General features: G+C 39.5%; 1 pseudogene; it reads right to left on the bottom strand.

Moving 5' to 3' along the window:
- Nucleotides 1-427: 427 nt before the first annotated feature.
- LOC128063596 (small nuclear ribonucleoprotein-associated protein N-like) lies at nt 428-1,352 on the bottom strand (annotated as a pseudogene).
- Between the last annotated feature and the right edge of the window lie 24,752 nt (nt 1,353-26,104).

Raw genomic sequence — 26,104 nt, 5'->3', positions numbered from 1 at the left:
GTCCCCAGGTCTCCTTTCAGGATGATACCAGGGAAGACACTGGGGAATCATGTATCTATCGCATAAAGTTGTTGAAAGGATTCACTGAGTTAATACAAGCAAAGTGATTAGAAAAGCACCTGGTATACAGTCTGTGGTCCATAAATTTATTAGTTGGTATCTAGTATTATTTGTCTCCTCTGACCTGCTAATCTTGTTTCTCTATTTAGGTCCACAATTTTCCTCTTCATAGCTGTCTCAATCCCCGGTCAATCTCTGAAATTTCTAGGTGAAGTTCATCTACCTCCTTTGAACCCACTTTTTTAATGACTCTATGCATTAGCTTACATTAATGCAGCAGAGGGGACCAAAGCTTTCAAGTACTGCACACATTTCACAAGATACACTGCAGGAAAAAAAAAAATGACTAAGAAGGATCAATAATATCCTAGGGTCTTGGTGGACACCTTCCTAGTGGAGGTGGACTTCTGATTCCTGGTGGAGGGTCTCAGTCCAATAGGGGCAAGCTTATTGGCATCCCTCGAGTATGGGAAGCCTAATTGGTGGGCCTATGGGTGGTCTCATACCATGTGGCGTGCTAAGTTGCTTCAGTCATGTCCGATTCTTTGCAAACCCCAAGGACTGCTGCCCACCAGGTCCTCTGTCCATTGGATTCTCTAGGCAAAAATACTGGAATAGGTTATCATTTCCTTCTCCAGGGTATCTTCCTGACCTAGGGGTCAAACCCATGTCTCTTACATCCCCTGCTCTGGCAGGCAGATTCTTCACCAGTAGTGCCACCTGGAAAGCCCATACCAGGTGGAGGAGCCATAATTCCTGGAGGTGGGACTGCTTGACCAACAGGTGTGGGTGTAGCCCAGTATTCCTGGTGGATACTGAGTTGGAGGTCCAGCAATGCTGGCAGTGGCAGCAGCTGCTACAATACCTCTTCCCTGTGGAGTCATGACTTGTTGGGATGGCCCCCCCGGCCCCATGGACAGGGCCGGTTAATCCAGCAAGAGTCTGGGGAATTGGAACACCAGCTGGAACACCTCTGCCAGCTGCTCCACCAGCCCCCAGCGTCACCAGTAAATGGTACTTGAGCAATGCCAGTACCTTTACAGGGAATTCCCTCCACAGTCATGGAAACCAAGTTCTCCCGGGCAGCCACACCAGACCCCAAACTTGCTTTTCTTCATACTCTGAATGCTCTGAATTCTTTGCCTTGATCTTCCTGAATTCATCACAGTCACAGAGGATCGAGTTCACCTATTTGTCAAAACCCTTAAAAGGACCAATGAAGATCCAACCATCCTGCCGGACGCATCTCACCTGTAGTCAATGTGCGGCAGCATCTTGCACCTCTTTCCCAGAGTCACGATTGCTGTTCCACCAACTTCGATGTCCACAGGACAGTTTCGGGATCCTGAAGACCTAAGAAAGCCTACGGATTAAGGTATGATGCAGGTTCTCCACCACACACTGCAAGCTGGGGCAGAAGCTTCCAATAGTAGAAGAAGCCTCTTTGTTTTGATCTGTTTCCTCTTGGTATCAGCTACCTGGCTATTCTGATACTGCTTTAATGACCTCTTGGTGTCTCAGCTAAGAAGACCTGTCGCAGTTCTGCCTGGAAATCTACCACAGGTACTTGCTCCTGCTCAGTGACTCCCTCCGGTACAGGTGACACCGCTGGCTGCTCAGTGAGGCTGCCCTCCATTTGACTTGGGGTCCTACCTCACGTACAGAGCTGCTCCATAGCCCCCCTCAGGTGTAGACTGTCCCTGGCCTGCTCTGTCGCGCCGCTGGCCACTCCTCAAAACAGAACAGAACAGAACAGGTCAGGCATCTCCAGGGACCGCTCCCCTTCACCCTGCTCTTTGCCACCGGCGCACCAACTAATCACGCCTGCCCTGTCTGTGCATGCACAGCAAGCCCCCGGCCCCACTTTTGATAGCTGCCTTTCAACTTGCCTTTCTCTAGGTCATCCCCAACAGCTTCAGAGATAGGAACATGAAACTCGACAGATCAGACTTAAAAGGTTTACATCACTGCTGAAAAATGGCTAGATTTTTCTGTTTGGCCTTTTCTGTTCCACTAGAGAGATAATATTGCTAAAGCAATTGCTAGGTGAGCATTTAAGACAGACTGAGCGACTTCGCTTTCACTTTTCACTTTCATGCATTGGAGGAAATGGTAACCCACTCCAGTGTTCTTGCCTGAAGAATCCCAGGGACGGGGGAATCTGGTGGGCTGCCGTCTCTGGGGTCGCACAGAGTTGGACAAGACTGAAGCGACTTAGCAGCAGCAGCAGCAGTGGATCTAATGGGCTTTCCAGGGGGTGCAGTGGTAAAGAACCAGCCTGGAGAAACAGAGAAGCAGGTTCGATCCCTGGATTTGGAAGATCCCCTGGAGAGGAGTGGGCAACCTACTTCAGTATTCTTGCCTGGACAATCCCATGAACAGAGGAGCCTGGTGGCCTACAACCCATAGGGTCAGCAAGAGTCAGCATGACTGTGAGTGCACACTTGCAGGCACGTGCACACACACACACACACAGACACACCTCTAGTTACATGTCATGGTAAATATTTTATCTTTATTTATTGATAAAATAATTTGGTGAAGTTGTCCAATGGAGCCAGGATTAAAATTCAGAATTTTCTTATCTGAAATCTCACTCTCAAACCACCACCAAATTGCAGATCTAACTGACCGAGTATACTTGTTGGAAATCTCATTCTCCTTTCTCCCTAGTAGCAGAGCTCTGAGTTTCTTGAGTTAATTTTTAGCTAAGATTTATTCTAGAACAATTCCAGAAAGTTTGACTTTATAGAAGCGGCGGTGTCAATTCCCTTAATGTGTTATGAGTTATGACTCTGCTATATAAAAACTCTCGAATGTAGTCAAGTCGTCACCTTTTTGATATTTATGTTATCCTTTTTCCCAATGACTAAAGGCTATGAAACACTATGAATATGCAATAAATACATCTTAGTGGATTGGTTTAAAAATTATAAAACAGTAAATTCCCTTTTGCATGTGAATATTTCTACAACAACCAGATAGCTTGTATTTAAACTATCTGCCCCCAAAACATTTCTACACTGTTGGTGGGAATGTAAGTTGGTGTACCCACTGTGCAAAACAATATGGAGGGTCCTCAGAAAACTAAAAACAGAACTACTATATGACCCAGCAATCCCACTCCTGGACATATAGCCAAACAAAACTATAATTGAAAAAATACATGCTCTCTTATGCTCATAGCAGCACTATTTACAATAGTCTAGATGTGGAAACAACCTAAACGTCCATCAACAGATGAATGGATAAAGAAGATGTGGTGTGTGTATAGCAATGGAATACTACTCAGCCATAAGAAAGAATGAAACAGTGCCATTTCTGGCAACATGAATGTGACTAAAATTATCACACTAAGTGAAGCAAGTCAGAAAGAGAAAGACAAATACCATATGATATTACTTATATGTATATTCTACAAAACAGACTCACAGAGAAGATGTGTGATTAGCAAGGGAAAGGTAGGAAGGGAGAGGAAGGGACTGGGAGTTTAGGGTTAGTACATGCCAACTACTAAATTCAGAATGGATAAACAAGGCCCTACAGTATAGCACAGGGAACTATAACCAATCTCCTGGGATAAACCATAATGGAAAAGAATATCCAAAAGGAATGCATATAACTGAGTCACTTTGCTGCACAGCAGAAATTAATACAACATTGTAAATCAACTATACTTCAGTAAAAAAAAAATTAAAAATAAGAATAAAAGTAAACTAGCTTCCCCAAAGGGGCTTCCCCAGTGGCTCAGAGATAAAGAATCTGCCTGCAAGGGCAGAAGCTGTAGGAGACCCAGGAGATGCAGGTTTGACCCCTGGGTTGGGAAGATCCCCTGGAGGAAGGTGTGGCAACCCACTCTAGTGTTCTCACCTGGAGAATCCCATGGACAGAGGAGCCTGGCAGGCTACAGTCCATAAGATTGCAAAGAATCAGCCACAACTGAAGCAGCTTTGCATGCACGCAGCTGCCCCAAAATGTATAACCAAAATTATAGATTTTAAAATACTTCTGGGATGAATTAAGCTGACATAATTGCAATATATATAATGAGGATGACTTCTGTTTTTCAGTTATATTAAATTATTGTAAAATATAATTAAGATAAAATTTACCCTCTAACCACTGTGAAGTCATACAATTCAGTAGTGTTAAGTGTCAATTCAGTTCAGTTCAGTTCAGTCACTCAGTTGTGTCCGACTCTTTGCAACCCCATGAATCGCAGCACGCCAGGCCTCCCTGTCCATCACCAACTCTGGAGTTTACCCAAACTCATGTCCATTGAGTCGGTGATGCCATCCAGCCATCTCATCCTCTGTCATCCCCTTCTCCTCCTAACCCCAATCCCTCCCAACATCAGGGTCTTTTCCAATGAGTCAACTCTTCACATCAGTTGGCCAAAGTATTGGAGTTTCAGCTTCAACATCAGTCCTTCCAATGAATACACAGGACTGATCTCCTTTAGGATGGACTGGTTGGATCTCCTTGCAGTCCAAGGGACTCTCAAGAGTCTTCTCCAATACCACAGTTCAAAAGCAACAATTTTTCACCACTCAGCTTTCTTCATAGTCCGACTCTCACATCCATACATGACCACTGGAAAATTCATAGCCTTGACTAGACAGACCTTTGTTGACAAAGTAATGTCTCTGCTTTTCAATATGCTGTCTAGGTTGGTCATAACTTTCCTTCCAAGGAGTAAGTATCTTTTAATTTCATGGCTGCAGTCACCATCTGCAGTGATTTTGGAGCCCAAAAAAAGAAAGTTTGCCAGTTTCCCCATCTATTTGCCATGAAGTGATGGGACCAGATTCCATGATCTTAGTTTTCTGAATGTTGAGCTTTAAGCCAACTTTTTCACTCTCCCCCTTCACTTTCATCAAGAGGCTTTTTAGTTCTTCTTTGCTTTCTGCCATAAGGATGGTGTCATTGGCATATCTGAGGTTATTGATATTTCTCCTGGCAATCTTGATTCCAGCTGTGCTTCTTCCAGCCCAGCGTTTCTCATGAACGTAGCATTTCTCATAGCATTTCTATGTACTCTGCATAGAAGTTAAATAAGCAAGGTGACAATATACAGCTTTGATGTACTCCTTTAAGTATACTCACATCTTTGTACAACCAATCTCAAAAATTCTTTTCACTTTGCAAAACTGAAATGCACACCCATTAACTCATTTCCCCTCCCTTTGAGTCACTAACAACTAACTAACCTTCTATTTTCTTTCTCTATGAATTTTTACTACTCTAGGTACTTCATGTAAGTGGACTCATACAGCATTTGCCTTTTTGCGTCTTGCTTATTTCACTTAGCCGAATGTCCTTAAGGTTCATCCATGTTGTAGCAAGCATTAGAATTTCCCTCCTTTTTACGACTCCATTGTATGTATATACCACAGTTTATTTATCCATTCATCCAACACTTGGATTGCTTCAATCTTTTGGCAGTTATGAATTATGCTGCTATGAAAATGGTTGTGCAAACACCTCTTTGAGACTCTGTTTTCAATTCTGTCAGATATATACACAGAAGTGACATTGCTGAGTCATATAAGAATTACATTCTTAATTTGGGGGGAACTGTTACACAGTTTCCATGGCAGCTGCATCATTTTATATTTCTACCAACAGTGCACAAGGGTCCCAATTTCTCTACAAGGTGATTCCACTTTTTCTACTATCTCAGTGTCACCACATCTTGGTCTCCATCTTTTTTTATGCTTCCTTATCAATTGTAAAAACCTTATTTTACACATTTTTATTTACCTTTGAACAATTTTTTAAAACTAATATTCACTCACTGAGTGCCTACTTTTGATGATGGGAATTTTTTTTTAATGAATAAGCTCTAACCCCTCAGCTCTAGAACCTCTCTGACTAGTATAAAACATTTAAAAATACTCCAAAATTATAATGTGATATGAAATATAATCATATAATGTATGTCACCTGATATACATGTATAAAAGGAATTCCCAGATGGCTCAGTGGTTAAAAAAAAAAAAATCCGCCTACCAATACAGGAGACACAGGTTCAATCCTTGGGTCAGGAAGTTCCCCTGGAGAAGAAAATGGCTACCCACTGCAGTATTCTTGCCTGGAAAACCCCATGGACAGAGGAGACTGGTGGGCTACAGTCTATGGGGCTGCAAAAGAGTCAGACATGACTTAGTAACTAAACAACATATTTTTTTAAAAAAAACAAAAACCCTGTAAGAATGTTAGCTGATATTTTGAAGAAAAGACAGCATTATGATTGGATATAGACTGCTGAGAAGGAGTTTCAAGTCCAAAGAGCATAAAAGAAAAATTCATTATTAAACCAGCAATTTTATGATACATATTATATACAAAGGCAGATGGGTTTGAGAGATTGGGACTGGGTTGGTCCCCAAAAATATTAAATGTCATGCAAAATTCTTGTTTATATTTATATCATGTAATTAAAATTCCATTCATGAAAATATAAAATGAAAGGAGGATAGACTCCACTCCCCAGAGATTAGCTGCCTCTTGTACACCAAGCCCAGCCCAGACCCAGGCATACAAAGTTTAATGCTTAGACCATTGCAATTTAGCCCAGTCCTCTGGGACTATGAAGGGTCAGGAAGTAGACATACCATGGTCAATCTGATTTAGAGTATTTTTAAAAACCTACCAACCATGCCTCCATTAATCTCAACATGTCATAGAACCACTGTTAGCCTAATTAAGGACCTCCCTATAAGGGGCATTTTCCAGTGGTCATGTATGGATTTGAGAGTTGGACTATGAAGAAAGCTGAGTGCAGAAGAATTGGTGCTTTTGAACTGTGGTGCTGGAGAAGACTCTTTAGAGTCCCTTGGACTTCAGGGAGATCCAACCAGTGCATTCTAAAGGAGATCAGCCCTGGATGTTCATTGGAGGGCCTGATGTTGAAGCTGAAACTCCAATACTTTGGCTACCTGATGAGAAGAGCTGACTCATTTGAAAAAACCCTGATGCTGGGAAAGATTGAAGGCAGGAGGAGAAGGGGACAACAGAAGATGAGATGGCTGGATGGCATCACCGACACAATGGACATGGGTTTGGGTGGACTTTGGGAGTTGGTGATGAACAGGGAAGCCTGGCGTGCTGCAGTTCATGGGGTCACAAAGAGTCAGACACGACTGAGTAACTGAACTGAACTGAACTGATAGACATTCCTGAAAGAGAATCTTCACCAAACTTGCATGGTTAAAATCAATCACAGAAAACTGATACAGATTCCAAGGACATCTGAATATACAGTTCCATCAAATTATAAACCCACACAGACGTATGTGTCATATATATATGGCAGGTAGAGTAATATGTATATAAATATGTGGGGGATATACATCTTTCAAAATTATTACCAAGATTATATGTGTGTGTGTGTATATATCCTAAAGAAAGAATGAATACCATAGAAAAGAGGATGCATGCATATATGCTAAGTCACTTTAGTCATGTCCGACTCTGCAGTCTCATGGACTGTAGCCTGCTAGGCTCCTCTGTCCATAAGATTCTCCAGGCAAGAATACTGGAGTGGGTTGCCATGCCCTTCTCCAAGAATGGAGGATAAGTAGATGTTATTGGGAGGTATGTATATTCATAGAATGGATCAGTGGATCTTTGGGGAAAAGTCATTACTTCTTGCATTTATAAGACAAGTTCACTGAATGATGTTTTGGGGAAGTTCAATTTTAAAAGATAATACACTTTCCACATAAAAAGCTAACTATTAAGTAGTAAATCATAGATCACAGTTAGTTAGCATTACCAAGATAGCAGAAAAGGGCACTTTTCAGATCCACAAAGTAAGAAATTTACTACCAAAATATTGTTACCACGTGTCTGATTATTTTTACCCATGGAAAGAAAGTATGATACACAAGTCTTTCATTAATGTTTGGGTGCATATGGACTCACCTTATTTTCTCTATCCCTGGAGCCAACACTTGTGTAATTATTTGATATATATAATTTTTTTATCAAAAGCATTGGTGCACATCAGTGAGAACTTTCAACCACCTTGAAAATGACTTTTAGAATATTTCATTAGCAGACTGTCTTTCAGAGCCTGAGTTGACATTCATGTTTCTTCATACCAGTCTTTCATCCATAAAACCCTTTGTTCTGCTGAACAGTTTTCAGACAATGTAGGCAATCAAAAAAAAAAAAGGAAAAGGAAAAGAAAGAAAGAAAGCATCCATTCCAGCATTTGATCAGTCTTATTCAAATCTCATCTATTAATAATCTTTCGAAACCTATGAATTTTATTTCCCTTCTTTCAGTATCATATTTTTTAAAAAGCCTCCCAAGTTTAATGAAATGGGAGTTTGATATGTCACAGGAATGAGGCACAATTCATGGTTATATTTTATCCACTTCTGTCACTTTCAATAAAGTATACAGGAAATAACTGCTATGTTCAGTTAGAAGATTTATTTTTAATTACAGAAGATTGAATTTTCAGCACTCAAACAACTGGGGAAAAAAATACTCAATTACTTAAATAGCATTTTATACATGCCAAAAAGATAATATGTTCAAAATGAAATAATTCAGTCAGATATTTTTCAGTTGTTTAATAAAAACAAAATATTAAGTGATTATTTTGAGAAGCAACATGTTTCTAACCTGTCCTATAAAATGGGTGTGTTTTGGAACCACAAAGATTCAGGACTATGTAAAACATGGATAACCACTGTGTCTAGTCTCCACAATGCAAGAATCACATTGACTTCCCCAACTCTTCCAATATTTATCTGCAAAATACATATATCATTTCAGCTGAGGTACTTAGGAAGCTTAAAAATGGAGCTATTCCTAAACAAGCAAAATTTTACCATGTCTTGGCATGTGAAAGCACATAATCTATGAAATATGCACATTTCAAAGCAGAAAATCCTGCTTTTCCTGTGCAACTATGCCTACTAATCCCACTACCATAATTTAAACAACCATCTGGAGCATTTAGTCATAAGGGTTAAACACAAACCATTAAAAACAAAGAAACACTAAGTTCAGCTTGATTTACTATCCTTTATATATTATGCTTCAGCCTGTTGTATAAAGGGCCCTTTAGGGGCCAAACTGGAATTTGCCAGATTCTTTCTCAGAATAGAGATTTTAATTTCATCTTTTGTTCTATACTTTAAAATTTCCAAATTTCATTATGTTTTATTATTTTGTTGTTCAGGCTAATTTGCTTTTATCATACTTCATAATATTATGGTTTGAGAATGAAATAGAGAGTAAAATTTGGTTTCAAATTATGTATCTTAGAAGAGAGAAATGGGAATTGTCAAAAAGAAATTAAAGAGTTATAGAAGAAGCAAGATTCTTTTTTATACTTTTCTTTCCAAAAATGTTACTAAGAATTTCTAAATATGTCAAAATACTTCTTAAATGAGAGAACCATATTTAAAATACTCATAAGAGTACCTAAAAGCAACTTTCAACCCCCTTCAGCCAGTTAGACAGGAAGTATTTCTGTCAGCCTTAGAACTCAAACATTGTAATATCAGGATGGAAATGGAACCAGTTAAGACTGGAGAAAAACTACTTTCTAAGAAAGCTTTCCAAAGAAGCTTCATGGAAAAAAAAAAAAAAAAAAAAGAAGCTTCATGGAGAGAAAAGAGTTTAGCAATAAACTTGAATTCACATGAGAGATATTCCAGCATTTGTGCAAAGCTGATAAGGCTTCTCAAACAAGAACTGAACTTTCTCGGGATAGAAGGGGTTAAAACTCATTTAAGGAAGACTACTCATGGGAGGAGCGAATGGAGCAATAAACTGAGATGTATAACACATACTGAAGAGGGATGGGGCCATACTGAAGAGCTAAATAGAACGCAATAGATGTCTGTGTTCATGCATTTGGATTATCCCTTTGGGATGTTTTTAGGGTTTTGGACATTTGAACATTTTGCATTCAAAATTTTCGCCGAGCACCTGCTATGTTTCAAACACTTCATTAGGCACTGAAGTTATACAGATGATGGTAAGACTTACAGTTTTGCAACTTGACAATGGTGAGAAAGAGATACACAAACAGTAGAAACCATACTTGGAATTTTTAATTTTGACCTTTTCCCAGACTAGCAATCTGCAGTACAATACTCTCTTGATGCTGGGCAGAGGCAGCGAGCGGCAGCTCCCGTTACTCCATGACTGGAGTAAACAATGGATAACAGCTACAACCATCATGTACCTAGACAACCATTCTGTTTTCACTTACAGTACAGAATTCAATAAATTACATGAGTCATTCAATAATTATAAAACAGGATTTGTGTTGGACAGTTTTGTCCAAGTGTAGGCTAATGTAAGTGTTTGGTGGGTTAAGTGTATTAAATTCTTGGCTTTATGGTGTGTTTTTCCGGACATAACCTCACTGTAAGCTGAGGAAGATCTGTAATGACATCTAAAGCAGAATCCCTACTCTCCAGGGGGGAGAGAGCATGTTGGAGAGCTCACATGCATATAAATGAACTTAGCTACAAATCAGAAATGGACTCTCAGACTTAGAGAACGAACTTATGGTTGCCAGAGTGGGGGAGAATTTGGGGAAGAGATAGGGAGTTTGGGATCACCGTGTACACACTGCTACGTTTACAATGGATAATCAACAAGGGCTTACTGTACAGCACAGGGAACTCTGCTCAATGTTCTAAGGCAGCCTGGGTGGGAGGAGAGATGGGAAAATGGATACACATATAGGCATGGATGAGTCCCTTTGCTGTGCACCTGAAACTATCACAACATTGTTAATCGGCTATACTCCAATATAAAATTACAAACTTTATAAAAAAGAGAGAGAGTAGCAGTCAGGGTTTCTGCCCTCCAGCCCCTCCCTGCAAAGCCCCGGGATCACACCCCAGAGCTCCTTCAGGCAGCCTCCCAACAAAGCTCTCCCACAGCAGGTTCTAACAGCTGCTCCCTCCTCCTGCCCCGTTAAGCAGAGGAACAAGCCAGCATCGCCCTCTCACCAGCCCTGTTGGAAGGCACTGTCGCACGGAGCCTCCCCGCCCCTTTCCCACACCTTGGTAAACCATCTCTTTATTAAGCTCTCCTCAAATGACGCAGTTTGAGAGTGTGATCTGTTTGCGGCTGGCAGCTTGGGAGACAACAGTCCTTATCTCCCTCTCTCGCTCACCAACATTTGATGCCACTGTCCCCTCTCTTCTTATCTCTGACTCTTGCTGCTTAGTCTCCTTAATGAGTCTGTCTTGGTGTGGTCAAGAAACAGTGACAACATTTATCTTCAACAGCCCTCCCACGTAAACATATACTCCGAGTAAAAGCAATGTGCTCTGATGGAAACATGGCTTCAAGACAAGATCCCTAGGCAGGGCCTTTACTTGTCACACACATACACATACAGAATCCAAATTAGTTTTGTGAGGTAAAAGTCCTGTTTTATGACAAGCCAAGGACAATTTAAATATAAAAATTCTTCTCTCTACCCTGTGCATTGTGTGGCTGTGTTAGGCAGCGAGCATACTTCCCTCACTGGCAGGAGCACCTGCTCAACCACAGAGAGCAACATTCTCCTAGCATCAGCAAGACAGCTCCTTAAAGGACTCGTTATTCCTTCTTGCTCTTGGAAGGGGTCACATGACCACCAAGATGCTGCTTAGATTTGGAGTATGTAAAATGTTGATAATACGTCATTTGACGTACAGTCCTCTGTCTCAAAAAAACTTGTATGACTATGCCTTGATTTCTAACTGGCAGAACAATTCTCAGAGCTTTCTGAGACGCTTTTCCCGGGTTACATTCCTCAGATTTGGCTTGAATAAAATTTTCCAGTTCTTTCTTAGATCAACTGATTGATTTTTTTCTGACAGTTTTATACCCCTCAGTTCAGTTCAGTTCACTCGCTCAGTCATGTCCAACTCTTTGTGACCCCATGGACTGCAGCACACCAAGCTTCCCTGTTCATCTCTTTATGCCCCTAGGCACCTCCAAAAAATAAATTCTGATTTACTCTGGCTTCTCTTCCTCTGTTTATCCCTTAAATTCTGTTTCCTTCCAGAGTTACATTTGACCTTTCCCATGCTATTCTCTTTTTGTTATATAGACTCTTTCTGTGAAGCTTCACATCTGTGACAGATTTCCAAGTCAGAGGAAATGCTCAACACTTTGAAAAGCTTAGCATAATAATACTAGTCCTCTCCACTGACCTTCAGTCCCAAATATCATTCTGGGTACTGGACAGCTCCCTTTAGGAGTCCTCAAAGACCTCAAACAACAAATTCAAAATTGAATCATCAAGTACCCTCTAAAACTTACTCCTTCTCTTGTTCCATATCCTATTGAATGGCACTGGTCTCTGCTCAGAATTCCAAGGCACAAAGCTATGAGTTGTCCTGCACACCTCTTACTCCATTGTCCTTCACCCATTATTTGAGCCAGATAGGACTATCGGTTCTGTCCTCTTAAATACATCTCGAATCTATCCCCTCTTCTTTCCTCAGTCTCACTGCCTCCTAATTATACTGCTGGAATCAAACCTTACTCTTCTATAATCCACCTTCCATATCACTTCTTTCTGATGTTTCTAAAATAAATCTTATCCTATCACTCTCCCGTTTTATTCTTTAATGACTACATATTACATTCAGGATAATACATTCAAGCTTTCCAGAAAGACTTGCAAGACCCTTGCCTGCATTTCGATAGATAAGCCTGTATCTATGCATAGAGAGAGAGATAGACCTTACTGGTTCTAGCTCTCTGAAGAAGGCTTACTAATACAAGCTGTGACCTACGATACGAATACAGTTTATATCACCATCAATATGCAGCACAACACATGCACACATACACATCAAGGATATAACTAGTTTAAAACCAAATCTCATGGCAAAATATTTGTTATTATAGCTGCTGACCTGCTGAACTCTTTTTTCTATTTTATTATTAATGCTTGTGTAACTTTTAAAATTACTTCTATGATTAATTAATATATTTGACTTTCAATTAGAAAAACAAAATCATGTAATGTTAGTTGAATCCATTTATTCCAAGACCTTCTTCTGAGATTGCAGTCTTTTTTCCTGGGTTTTGTTTTGATTTCATTTGATTGAAATTTTACAGTAATCAAGTAGATCCAAAGACTACTTATAAGTTATTCTTCTCAAATCTTGAAATTTTATTTATTATTATAGTATTTGCTATTATTATTTATTTTCTTTTTCAGCTTTGTAAACTTTATCACAAATTGGTATCTGATATATAATGCAAATTGACTGGAAATGCTCACTTTTTTCAGAGTAGACCTCAATCAGTCAGCACTTTCCTAACACAAAAGCTCTGGTGTGATATTCCACCAATTTACTACAATTTCCTCAAAAAGAGATGATTTTTAAAGTTATTATTAGAAATCTACCTAATCATGAACACAAATAAATAAAACTTAGTCATATGGTTTTATTTCAATATAATAAGTTTACATTTTATTGTTTTTGATTCTGTGGCATATCATTATTATTTTTATAAAGTGATTGTTAACTACCATCAGTATTTAATTCAGATTCATTGACTATTATTATGGTTATTTAATTATCAACAAAACAAATTATTTAACTTTAATAAATGAAAATATATGAGTGCAATTAATTTTTCAAATAAAAGATATGCATTTTTTATTTTTATTGATAAACTATTTTTGATGTAATAGTTTTCCACTTAATGGACTATTTGAAGGAAGACTGATATCAATTAATATGTCTATTAAGCACCACCATTTTCAAAAGTGATCCCTAATTATCTTGCTGTAGGCTATTTTGATAAATGTGAATGAAGTATCTGTGTATTTTTCCTACAACTAATATATAGCAAGAATTAAATTGGGCATTCCTTGCTTATATAATTTTCATCTAATTATATAGCCATTAGATATATCTCTCAAATGCTCAATAACTCTCTCTTTACAATCAACTCATGTTTAATTAAAAAGCAGTGATGAACTTGCTAACTCTGCATTAACTACTCATTTGTGATATAAAATTAATAGCGGGTCTAAATTATCTTAAGTGATTTAAGGATTTCCAATATACTCTCCCAACTTCAAAGGTACTTGATTCAAACAAACAGGAAATAAAAACATCATTAATTAAACATTTTCCTGTTAAATAATATGCTTGCATTTCTATTTATTTTAATCTTAGAATATATTAACAATAAATTTACAAAACAAGAAATACAAATGACCGGTGGTTATATAAAATTTATTCAGTGCTGTTTATATATAGTGAAATGTAATTTAAAATAAAAAGGAGGAGGGAAGCCTATTTTGCTCTGAGTTTCTACCAGAAATAAAGACCAACCTGTGAATGGGGTTGTTACACAGTTTGCCATTCTGTCTGTCTCTGCCCTGCTTCTCTGCTTCCCATTGGACTTGGAAAGCCAGTTGACCTATAAAGCAGTGTGGACCAAAAGCATGACCCAAGAGGAACATTCATGATGCTCTGACCCAATGATATTATTTATCTGGAAGTTAAAATATGAGAAATAGAGTGTATAAAGTTGATAATAAGAGCAGAAAGCAGCAAGAAATATTAGGTAAGACATCAAAACGGAAGCGTGCTGAAGAATAGTAAAAATTCTCTCGGCAAATTTCAAACATACAATAAAGCATTGTTAACTATAGTCACCATGCTGTATGATGACTTATTCCTCTTAGTACTTTCATACCCTTTGACCAATGTCCACCCATCTCCCCCACACTCACCACCTGGTATCCACCATTCTACTCTCTGCTTCTAAGACTTTGACATTTTTAGATTCTACATGTAAGTGAGATCATATGCTATTTTTCTTTCAGTATCTGGCTTATTTCACTTAGCATAATGTCCCCCAGGTTCACCCATGTTCTCACAATGGCAGCATTTCATCCTTGTTTATGGTTCAGTAATATTCCAGTGTGTATATGTATGTCTGTGTGCCTGTATGTATAATTTTTTATTCATTCTTCTGTTGAAGTGTGCAGGTTGTTTCCATGTCTTAAATGCTATAAATAACACTGCAATAAACATGGGGATGTAGATATCTCTTCAAGATAATGATTTTACTCCTTTGGATAGATACCCAGAGGTGGGATTGCTGGATCATATGGTAGTTTTATTTTTAGTTTTTTGAGAAACCTCTATACTATTTTACATAATAGCTTTGTCAATTTACTTCTCACCAGCAGTTTATAAAGGTTTCCTTTTCTCCACATCTCACCAATACTCATTATCTTCTTTTTTTAATGATAGGTATCTTAACAAGTGTGAGGTGATACCTTATTGTGATTTTGATTGCATTTCCCTTATGATTATTGATATTGAACTTCTTTTCATATACCTATTTGCTATTTGCATATCTTCTTTTTAGCATATATCTATCCAAGTCTTTAGCCCATTTTTCAATTGAGCTATTTGTTTTCTGCTATCAAACTGTTTGAATTCCTCTCAGTCTTTTCTACTAAATATGTCATTACTATACATAAAAGCTGAGATTTTTTTAATTTTAAATAAAAAGTTAAAATATATATTTTTTAAATCTCTTACTGAGGGCAGAAGATTATCAGATCTGAGAGCTAGAATTGTACTTCATCTCGAAAATCTGTCCTCTATCACATTCAGTGTCCAACTCCTTGGTGATTGGCTTTTCTATGATCCTATGAAGCCCATTAACACAAATAAACAAAAATAAGAGACTGTTAAAATAAATTATAGTGTGATAGAATTCTATAGACTTAGTAAAAGTGGCATTATAAAAGCATTTTATTAGCTTAGAAATATGAAAATGAAGTAATAAATCACAATATAAAACTGTCATCCAATATGTGTGGTTTCTTTTGTTAAAAATAAAGTGCATATTTTAAATATCTGGTAGACAAATATATAATCTAGATAAGTACTTAGGCCAACATGTTAAAAGTGTCACTTCTTAGTGATGAAATTGTGATTGATTTCATTTTCTTATCTTTTGCATTTTCTAAATTTCTAAAAGAATTTTCTAAATTTCTCCTCTAAACATGTTTAACTTGTATAATCAAAACAAAGTAAAATTTAAAAATATGAAAGCAATGTCTGTCCATAAGTGTTTAGGATTATGCTTTTCCCTTACTTTTTCGTGACAAGCAAGTATTACTTTTATCATTGAAAAAATATATAATTTCAAAATAGCATAGGTAAAATATAAAATGAGAGAATGCTTGATTCCACATGAGACTTTAATCAGAATTATGATACACTATTAATATATCCTACATAAGCAACTCTGTTTTTAAAACACACCACTATAGAAACAACTTTTACAAAAAATATAGTACTATATAAGCTTGTTCAGGGGCAAGGATTTCCAGTGACAAATTGATCTTTAAAACCTCTGTAATACACAAAGGTTTTATACACACACACACACACACACACACACACACACACAGTCTTCCCTGGTGGTTCCAAGGTAAAGAATCTGCTTGCAATGCAGGAGACCCCAGGTTTGATCCTTGGGTCGGGAAGATCCCCTGCAGAAGGGAATGGCTACCCACTCCAGTATTCTTGCCTGGAGAATCCCACGGACAGAAGAGCTTGGTGGGCTATAGTCCATGGGGTCACAAAGAGTTGGACACAGACTGAGTGACTTTCACTTTCACTTTTTTCATATACATATATATTTATACACAGAGGTTAAAGTGTCTGCCTGCAATGCGGGAGACCCAGGTTCGATACCTGGGTTGGGAAGATTCCCCTGGAGAAGGAAATGGCAACCCACGCCAGTATTCTTGCCTGGAGAATCCCATGGACAGAGGAGCTTGGTAGGCTACAGTCCACGGGGTCCAAAGAGTCGGACACGACTGAGCGACTTCACTTTCACTTTCACTTTCACACATATATATACACAGACATACACACAGAGGAGCCTGGCATGCTGCAGCCCATGGGGTTGCAGAGAGTCAGACATGACCTGGCGACTGAGCAACACCACACATACATACACACACATCGTCTTTATCATACAACTCAATAGCAAAAAAATAAACAATCCAATTTAAAAATGGGCAGAACTTAACAGTCATTTTTCCAAGGAAGACATACAAATGGCCAACAAATACATGTAAAGGTATTCAACATAGGAAAATGCAAATCAAAGCCACTTTGAGGTATCACTTCACACCTGTTAGAGTGACTATTATTTTAAAAAAAATAAGTGGTGTGTTAGTAAAGATATGTAGACAAGGGAACCCTTGCACACCATGGATGGAAATGTAAATCAGTACAGCCATTATGGCAAACAGTATGGAAGTTCCTCAAAATATTAAATATAGGACTACCATGAGGCCTAGTAATTCCACTTCTGGGTACTCATCCAAAGGTACTGAAATCATGGTATTGAAAAGACACCTGCACTCCATGTCCATTACAGCATCATTCACAATAACCAAGAAATGGCAGCAACATAAATTTCCATCAGTGGATGAATGGATAAAGAACATGTGGTATATAAAGAAAGTGGAAAATTAATCAGGCTGAAGAAAGAGGGAAATCTGCCATTTGTGACAACATGGCTCAACTTGAAGGACATTACACTTAGTGAAATAAGCCAGATTCAGAATAACAATATTATAATATCATTTATATGTGGAATCTAAAACTGTCAAACTCATAGCAGCAGAGAGTGGAATGATGGCTACCAGGGGCTCTGGGTAGAAAACTGGAGAAATGCTGGCCAAAGGGTACAAACTTTCAGTTATAAGATGAATAAGTTCTAGAAAGATATATATTTCAGTTATAATGATGAATAAGTTATACTCATACAACATGATGAGCATAACAATATTGTACTGTATACTTAAAACCTGCTAAAAGGGTAGATATTCAGTGTGCTCACCACACACACAGAAAAGAAGCTGGTAACTATGTGAGGTGATGGATATGTTCATTAGCTTGATTGTGATGGTTCTTTCACACTGTATGTAAAAATCAAATTTTCAAATTTTACACTATATATATATATATATATAAAAATTTTAATTGTCAATTATATCTCAGTAAACCTGGGGGAATAAAGAGAAAGTCACATGATGGAGACAGAAGAACACAGCAACGGGAAGCCACCGCAACGAGAAGCCTGCACACTGCGACTAGAGAACAGCCCCCACTGGCCACAACTAAAGAAACCCTCACAGCAGCAAAGGTCCAGCACAGCCACAAATAAATAAGTAAATAAATGCTTAAGGAAAGGAAGTGTCACGGAATGAAGTCAGAAAGAGAAAAACAAATATTGTACATCAATGCATATAGGTGGAATCTAGAAAAATGGTAGGGATGAATCTATTTGCAAAGTATAAATAGAGACACAGATGAGAACAAATGTATGGATACTGAGGGGGAAAGGTGGTGGGGTGGGATGAATTTGGGCACTGGGACTGACTTACACACTACTGACACTATGGATAAAATAGGTAACTAACGAGAACCTACTGCACAGCTCAGAGAACTCTACTCAGTGCTCTGTGGTGACCTAAATGGGGAGGGAATCCAAAGAGAGAGGATATAGGAAAGCATATACCTGATTCATTTTGCTGTGTAGCAAAACCTAACACAACATTGTAAAGTAACTGCACTCCAATAAAAATTAATTTTAAAAAATTTTAAATGAGGTAAAGACAAAAATGATAGTATGAGAGTATGAGCATGTTCAGTGTACAAAGAAGAAAGAGGGGAAAATTGGAGAATATTGTGGTCAGAAAAAACAATCTCTGACAATGAAGGTATTTTGAATTATTGCCACTTAACTATGAGCAAGAGAAAGAAACTCTTTAAGTAACGAGATTAGTCTTTGTATACAAATAGAAATGTGTACTGAAAAAACTCTCGCAAACTCTTGAGTAGATCAGTAGATCTTATTTAACCTATGAATAAAAGATTTCTAAAGAGTAATAGAAAGCAAAGATAAGACTTTACCAGTCTATGATGATTTACCAACCAATCCCTACAGAGGTTCTATCTTAATTATTTTCTACAACTTACAAAGCTGCCACCAGGAAAATAATTGTGTGATGGATTATGAAATAATTGTTCAGCTCTTCAAAACACAGAAAACCAAGAAAATCCAGAATATAGTCATCCATCCATCCAATTATTCATGTAACAAAACATCGTTTACCAACATATCCCAGAGACTAGCACCCAGAAGCTGCTCCATGAATCAAACACTTAAGAACTGAGCACTGGGACTTCCCTGGTGATCAGGTGGTTAAGACTTCACCCTCCAATACAGCTGTGCATGTTCAACCCCTGGTTGGGGAGCTAAGAATCCCATGTGCCTTGTAACATTATAACAGAAGTAACATTGTAACAAGCTCAATAGAGGCTTTTAGAAAAATGATCCACATCAAATTTTTTTTTAATTTTTAAAAAATTTAAAAAAGAACTGAGCATTGTGCTAATAGTAAGCTCATAAAGATGAACAACACACCATTCAAAGCACTGAAGAGCTCACAAATTAGAAGAGTTTGAAATGGGAACAAAGAGTTATAACACATGTTAATGCTGGATATGTAGCTAGGAGTGTAATTCTACTTTTCAAAAAATTATTTTATTATGATTATGTAAATTCAGATTAACCTGGGCAAACATGGACAGAGACTGGCAAGAATCATAAGCGTCAATAAACAATATCCTAATCAAGTTAGAGCAAGTTCTAAAAGTAATTTTCATACCTATGTACAATTTAAAGACTGTTTAAAGACTGACAGTCATACCCATCACAGCTTAACTCTGGCTTTTCCTCTGGGGTCACAAAGAGTCAGACACAACTGAGTGACAAACACTTTCCTAATGGGGCTAAACAAGCTATGCTGTGCTCAGTCGCTAAGTCATGTCCAACTCTTTACAACTCCACGGACTATAGCCTCGGAGGCTCCTCTGTCCCTGGAATTTTCCAGGTACAAATACTGGAGTGGGTTGTCATTTTCCCATTCCAGGGGATCTTCCTGACCCAGAAATCAAACCTGTGTCTCCTGAATCTCCTGCACTTCAGGCAGATTCTTTATTACTGAGCCACCTGACACAGACTTCATTTCTGAGCAAGATTGATACGTCTTGAGTCAGCACTGAAAATCCTAGTCAAGCTTTCACATCAACAGTATCTGAGGACAACTGAGAATAATAAGCCTTTAAACAACTTGCATGGAATCATTTTTAAAAAGAAAAACAGTAAAAGGAAAAAAGAGAATAAAAATAAACATATGACCTTGGCTCGCCAACTTTTATCCGCACACTGCTTGTTTGAACCATGTCCCATGGGTCTGTCTGCACAAGGGGGACTGCTGCTCTCCTCTGCAAGCTTGGGATGCCTGCCTCTCTCCCCAGTCCCAGCCCCAGTAGGGTGTCGACTTGTGATCAACAGAGAAATAGATCATGGAGAAGTGGGCTATTTTTCCACATCGCCTGTTTCCCCGCAACTGCCTTTTTCCTGGTCTGGAAGAAAAGTCTCCATGACAACCAAGTCGCTAACATTCGCTCCCCACCAGCTGACTTGCTTGCCTCCCAAATGATCAGCTGGATATTGTGTTAAAATTATTTTACAGCGGCTGGCTAATCTGCAGGGATTATTTGTCTGTTTATTTTTGAGAAATGGGCTCCTTGCTGAAACTTCTTCAGTGGGCCTAACTTATTTTTCTCGTACTTTAAAAGCATAATCTCAACTACACAGAACAAGCTTACGCCAACATTAGAGAGTCACCTCCCAGGAAATAAAATATGAATGTGAAGCTTCCTTTCTCATGCAAGTGCTTCGAGGGCAGAACCAAGCTTGATTTTTCTTTCCCTCCTCAGGTGCCTAACACATGGTCTGGCAGGTGGTATACATAAAATGAATGTTGAATATCTTATCACCCGAGATTCTCCAAACAGAGTATTTTATGTTTAGGTTGATGGGTTGAGGCAGAATTAACCTCCTAGCGATGTAATAATCTTTTTGTTTTTAAAAATGTCTGCCTATGAGAAAGGCAGGAAACTTACAGCAGAGTATTAGTACATGGTAATTGTTTAGACTGTGCCTATAAGAAAAACTGGAAGGGGGCTTCCCTAGCAGTCCAGTGGTTAAGAATCTGCTTGCAATCCAAGGGATGTAGGTTCGATTCCTGGTCAGGAACTAAGATCTCTCATGCCATGGGGTAATTAAGACCACCTACCACAAAGAAAGACTGGAAGGAAATATACTAAAATATTTATAATTGTTATGTTTAGTGAAAGTGAAGTGAAGTCGCTCAGTCGTGTCCGACTCTTTGCGACCCCATGGACTGTAGCCTACCAGGCTCCTCCATCTATGGGATTTTCCAGGCAAGAGTACTGGAGTGGGTTGCCATTTCCTTCTCCAGGGGATCTTCCCGACCCAGGGATTGAACCCGGGTCTCCCACATTGTAGGCAGATGCTTTACTGTCTGAGCCACCAGGGAAGCCCTATGTTTAGTAGATGGAAATGTGGAAGTATTTCTTCTGATTTTTCTCAACTTAATTTTTTCTTTTTTGTTAACTAAATGTATTTTCCTTTTCAGTATTATCTTGGTTTTTTGCAGGGGCTGTAACAAGATACTGTTAACCAAGTAGTTTATAAACAGCAAACATTTATTTCTCACAGTTCTGGAGGCTGGGAAGCCCAAGATCAAGCTTCTAGCATGGTCACATTTTGGTGAGGGCTTTCTGCATGGCTCATAGTCAGCCTGCACCTTCTGATTTGGTCCTCATATGGTGGCAACAGTGAGAGATCTCTCTGAGGTCTCCTTTATAAAAACATTAATTCAATACAGGAGGGCTCCACTCTCATGACCTGAGTTCCTCTCAGGCCCCACCTGGTAATACCATCACATCACCATTAGGAAATTCACCATGTGAGATTGGGGGAGACACGAACATTCAGATCATAGCAAGTATCTACTATGTTCAAGCCACCATGTTGTTGCTTAGTGGCTAAGGCATATCTAACTCTTTTGCGACCCCATGGATGGTAGCCTGCCAGGCTCCTCTGTCCATGGGATTTCCCAGGCAAAAATACTGGAGTGGGTTGCTTTCTTCTCCTCCAGGGGATCTTCCCATCCCAGGGATTGAATCTGCATCTCCTGCCTTGGCAGGCAGATTCTTTACCACTGAGCCACCAGGGAAAGCCCAAAGGCACCTTGTGTGTGCGTGTGTGTGTGTGTGTGTGTGTGTGTGTGTGTGTGCGTGTGTATGTGTAAGTTGCTCAGCTGTGTCCGACTCTTGCAACCCCATGGACTGTAGCCTGCCTGGCTCCTCTGTCCATAGAATTCTCCAGGCAAGAATACTGGAGTGGGTTGCCATTCCCTTCTCCAGAGGATCTTCCCAACCCAGGGATTGAACCCAGGTCCCCCATACTGCAGGCAGGTTCTTTACCAGCTGAGCCACCAGCAGTCCTCTAAGGCACGACGTGCTGTGCTGTGCTTAGTCCCTCAGTCATATCCAACTCTGCAACCCATGGACTGTAGCTGGCCAGGCTCCGCTGTCCACAGAGATTCTCCAGGCAAGAATACTGAAGTGGGTTTCCAGGGCGCCATCAGTTCAGTTCAGTTCAGTCCAGTCGCTCAGTCGTGTCCGACTCTTTGCAACCCCATGAATTGCAGCACGCCAGGCCTCCCTGTCCATCACCAGCTCCCGGAGTTCACCCAAATTCATGTCCATCGAGTCGGTAATGCCATCCAGCCATCTCGTCCTGTCGTCCCTTTCTCCTCCTGCCCCCAATCCCTCTCAGCATCAGAGTCTTTTCCAATAAGTCAACTCTTCACATGACATGGCCAAAGTACTGGAGTTTCAGCTTTAGCATTATTCCTTGCAAAGAAATCCCAGGGCTGATCTCCTTCAGAATGGACTGGTTGAATCTCCTTGCAGTCCAAGGGACTCTCAAGAGTCTTCTCCAACACCACCAGGGCACAATACTATTCCCCAAATAGGGAGGATTAACCAATTGCTCCAGAGAAGGCAATGGCACCCCACTCCAGTACTCTTGCCTGGGAAATCCCATGGATGGAGAAGCCTGGTAGGCTACAGTCCATGCGGTCGCTAATAGTCGGACATGACTGAGCGACTTCACTTTCACTTTTCACTTTCATGCACTGGAGAAGGAAATGGCAACCCACTCCAGTGTTCTTGCCTGGAGAATCCCAGGGACGGGGGAGCCTGGTGGGCTTCCATCTATGGGGTCGCACAGAGTCGGACACGACTGACGCGACTTAGCAGCAGCAGCAGCAACCAATTGCTCTCCTATTCAGAACCATAAAGAGAAGAGGTGAACTAGATAGAAAACAACTCTTTAGAAGAATTATTTACCCTGAAATGCATGCTAACTGGTGTTATGACTATATGCTGTGGTGTGATGAAATGAGACAGGGACCTCTCCATTCAGAAAGGGAGCTTGTGAAGAAGGATGAAACATCTTTCCCCTTCTCTAAAGACAGATCTGATCTTGGTTAATGTTCTTGCTCTTTCTCCTAAAATAATGGAGGAAGACATATCTGTACTGGCTTCTGGAGGACAAGTAGGAACTAATTAGTCCAGGTAAAAACAAAAGAAAGGCAGAAAAATATTCCATGTAGAACTGTATAGAAAGAAGAGCATGTTCAAAAAGCTGGATGATTATGAAAGCGTGATGACACCACAGAGAATGCAATTTTTGCACCTACTCACGGAACTGGAGGCCGGGGAGAGGTGATATGCATGCAAAAACTATTAAACAGACTTATTATATACAGACATTGAACTTTATACTAAAGAAAAGGAGACGTACGGAAGATTAATGCACATTTGTATTGTATAATAATCTCTGCGTCTGCAACATGGAAAGTAGATTTGGGGAGAGAGGAATAAATGATAGAAAAGACCAGTGTTCTTTGCAGGAGAGGATGTTAGCCCGTACCAAAGCTGATATAGAATGAATGGGGGAAAAAAGTAAACAGAGACATTTTGGAGGTAGAATTGGTGAGAGTTGGAGATTTATTGAACATGAGGTTAACAGAAAGAAAGGATCAAAGGAAACTTCAAATTTCTGACTTGAGCCGATGGACAGAGGAGGCAATAAGTGACAATCAAAGAAGGATGCTTTAGTGATTTCTACATAAGTTGAATCTGATCTGTTTGTGAAACACTCAAATGGATATAAAAAGCTAGCAACTCAATGTGGGACTAAGGCTGTGTGTCTGTGTGTGTGTGTGCATGTGTGCATGTGAGTGTGTATACATGAGTAACAGAGAAACAGAGTAGCCCACGCACCTTAATGCCCCAGCCATATCTACATTTGTAACAGTCTTTTGGGTGTCAGGGGCTTTCCAGGTAGCTCAGTGGTAAAGAATCCTCTTGCCAAGGCAGGAGATATGGGTTCAGTCCCTGGGTTGGGAAGATCCCCTGGACGAGGAAATGGCAACCCGCTGCAGTATTCTTGCCTGGGAAATCCCGTGGACAGAGAAAACTGGCCCACTACAGTCCATGGGGTTGCAAAAGAGTTGGACATGCCTTAGCGACTACCAACAACAAATCTGGGTCTCAACGGTACAAAATCACTCAGCAGTTATAAGATGGTGAGGTGCATTAGAGAGGGCGAGACTTTCAAGTCAGGTACACCTTAGCTTTCATCTCAGCTCCACTACTTATTTGCTACAAAGATGTGAGGCAAGTTATTATATTTGAGTCCACTCCCCCTCCATCAAAAATGGAACTGCTGATCCCATAGGCTTAAGTGAGATTATATGTAAAAGCATTTGGCACACAGCAGACCCTCAGTTATTCTTTATTTTCTTAACTCAGTTTCTAGCGGTCTTGGCATTCTCTCCCTCCATCTCCCTCTTTTTTTTCCAGTACCTCCTGACTCCAGTTTCCACTTTAACTCATACTGTTAATAAAAAGCATTATTTCAATTACCTGATAAAGAAAAAATTCTGCCCCCGTGCCCCCATCTTCCCTCTGTATTGTCTGGCCCTGCATGTGTTTGTAATCCTCTCCTGGCCTTGTCTACATCTAATTTACTTCCTTTCAGTTGAATGTTATCACAAGACAAGAATTGTTCTCACTTCATGTTTACTGCAAATAGATAACCATTATCTCCAATGGGCCTGCTTGGCTCTATCTTAGGTGGTTCACATTCTGCAACTTGTTAATTATTTCATTTTATTTCTCTACATCAGGTTGGTTCCTTTCTACACTGATACTCAGATAAAGAGATGAAAACAAGTTTGTACTTTCATATGCTTTTTCAAACAGATTACCACTGGAAACAAGCTGAGGCCCTTAAAATTTGTTTTGATTGTAAAGTTCAATGAGCACATCAAAATTCTCTGACTGGCGAAGATAAAGACTTTCAGATTCCCCTTTACAGGGAGGTGAGTTAATTTCAGTGAGGGATCTCAGTCAAGTGAACCAAGGCTTGGTCAGTTCCGGAACACACGGCTCCTTCATATGAGGGGTTATCTAGGGCGGCAGCCAGAGCATGAGGGATCAAAGAACAAGGTTCAGGCAAATCCAGGAAAGAGAATAGTGGCCAGAGAAGAGAAAGCAGTTGCCTTATTCAAGGAAAGGCATTAGAATGAGAAAAGAAAGGAAACCAGTACTCTGGAATTTGGTAAACAAAAGATAGATGGAGAGGATTTAGGTCACAAACTGTGAGCAAGGGACCAGTGTATTTAAAGTACCCTCTTCACGGATGATGGTTAAATATCTGACCCCACTCCTAAGCATGTACCTGGAGAAAACCATAATTTGAAAAGATATGTGCACCCTATGATCACAGCAGCACTATTTACAATAGCCATGACGTGAAAGCAGTGTTCATTGACGGATGAATGGATGAAGATATCATACATATATACAATTGGATATTACTCAGCCATAAAAAGGAATGAAATAATGCCATTTGCAGCAACATGAATGGACCTAGAGATTACCATACTAAGTGAAGTCAGAGAAAAATCATATGATATCATACGATATCACTTATCATGAAATCTAAAAAGATGACACAAATTACTTTATTTACAAAA

The sequence above is a fragment of the Budorcas taxicolor genome, chromosome 18 (genome assembly GCF_023091745.1).
Source record: "Budorcas taxicolor isolate Tak-1 chromosome 18, Takin1.1, whole genome shotgun sequence".
Lineage (NCBI taxonomy): Eukaryota > Metazoa > Chordata > Mammalia > Artiodactyla > Bovidae > Budorcas > Budorcas taxicolor.
This window is presented reverse-complemented; position numbering and strand designations above follow the sequence as displayed.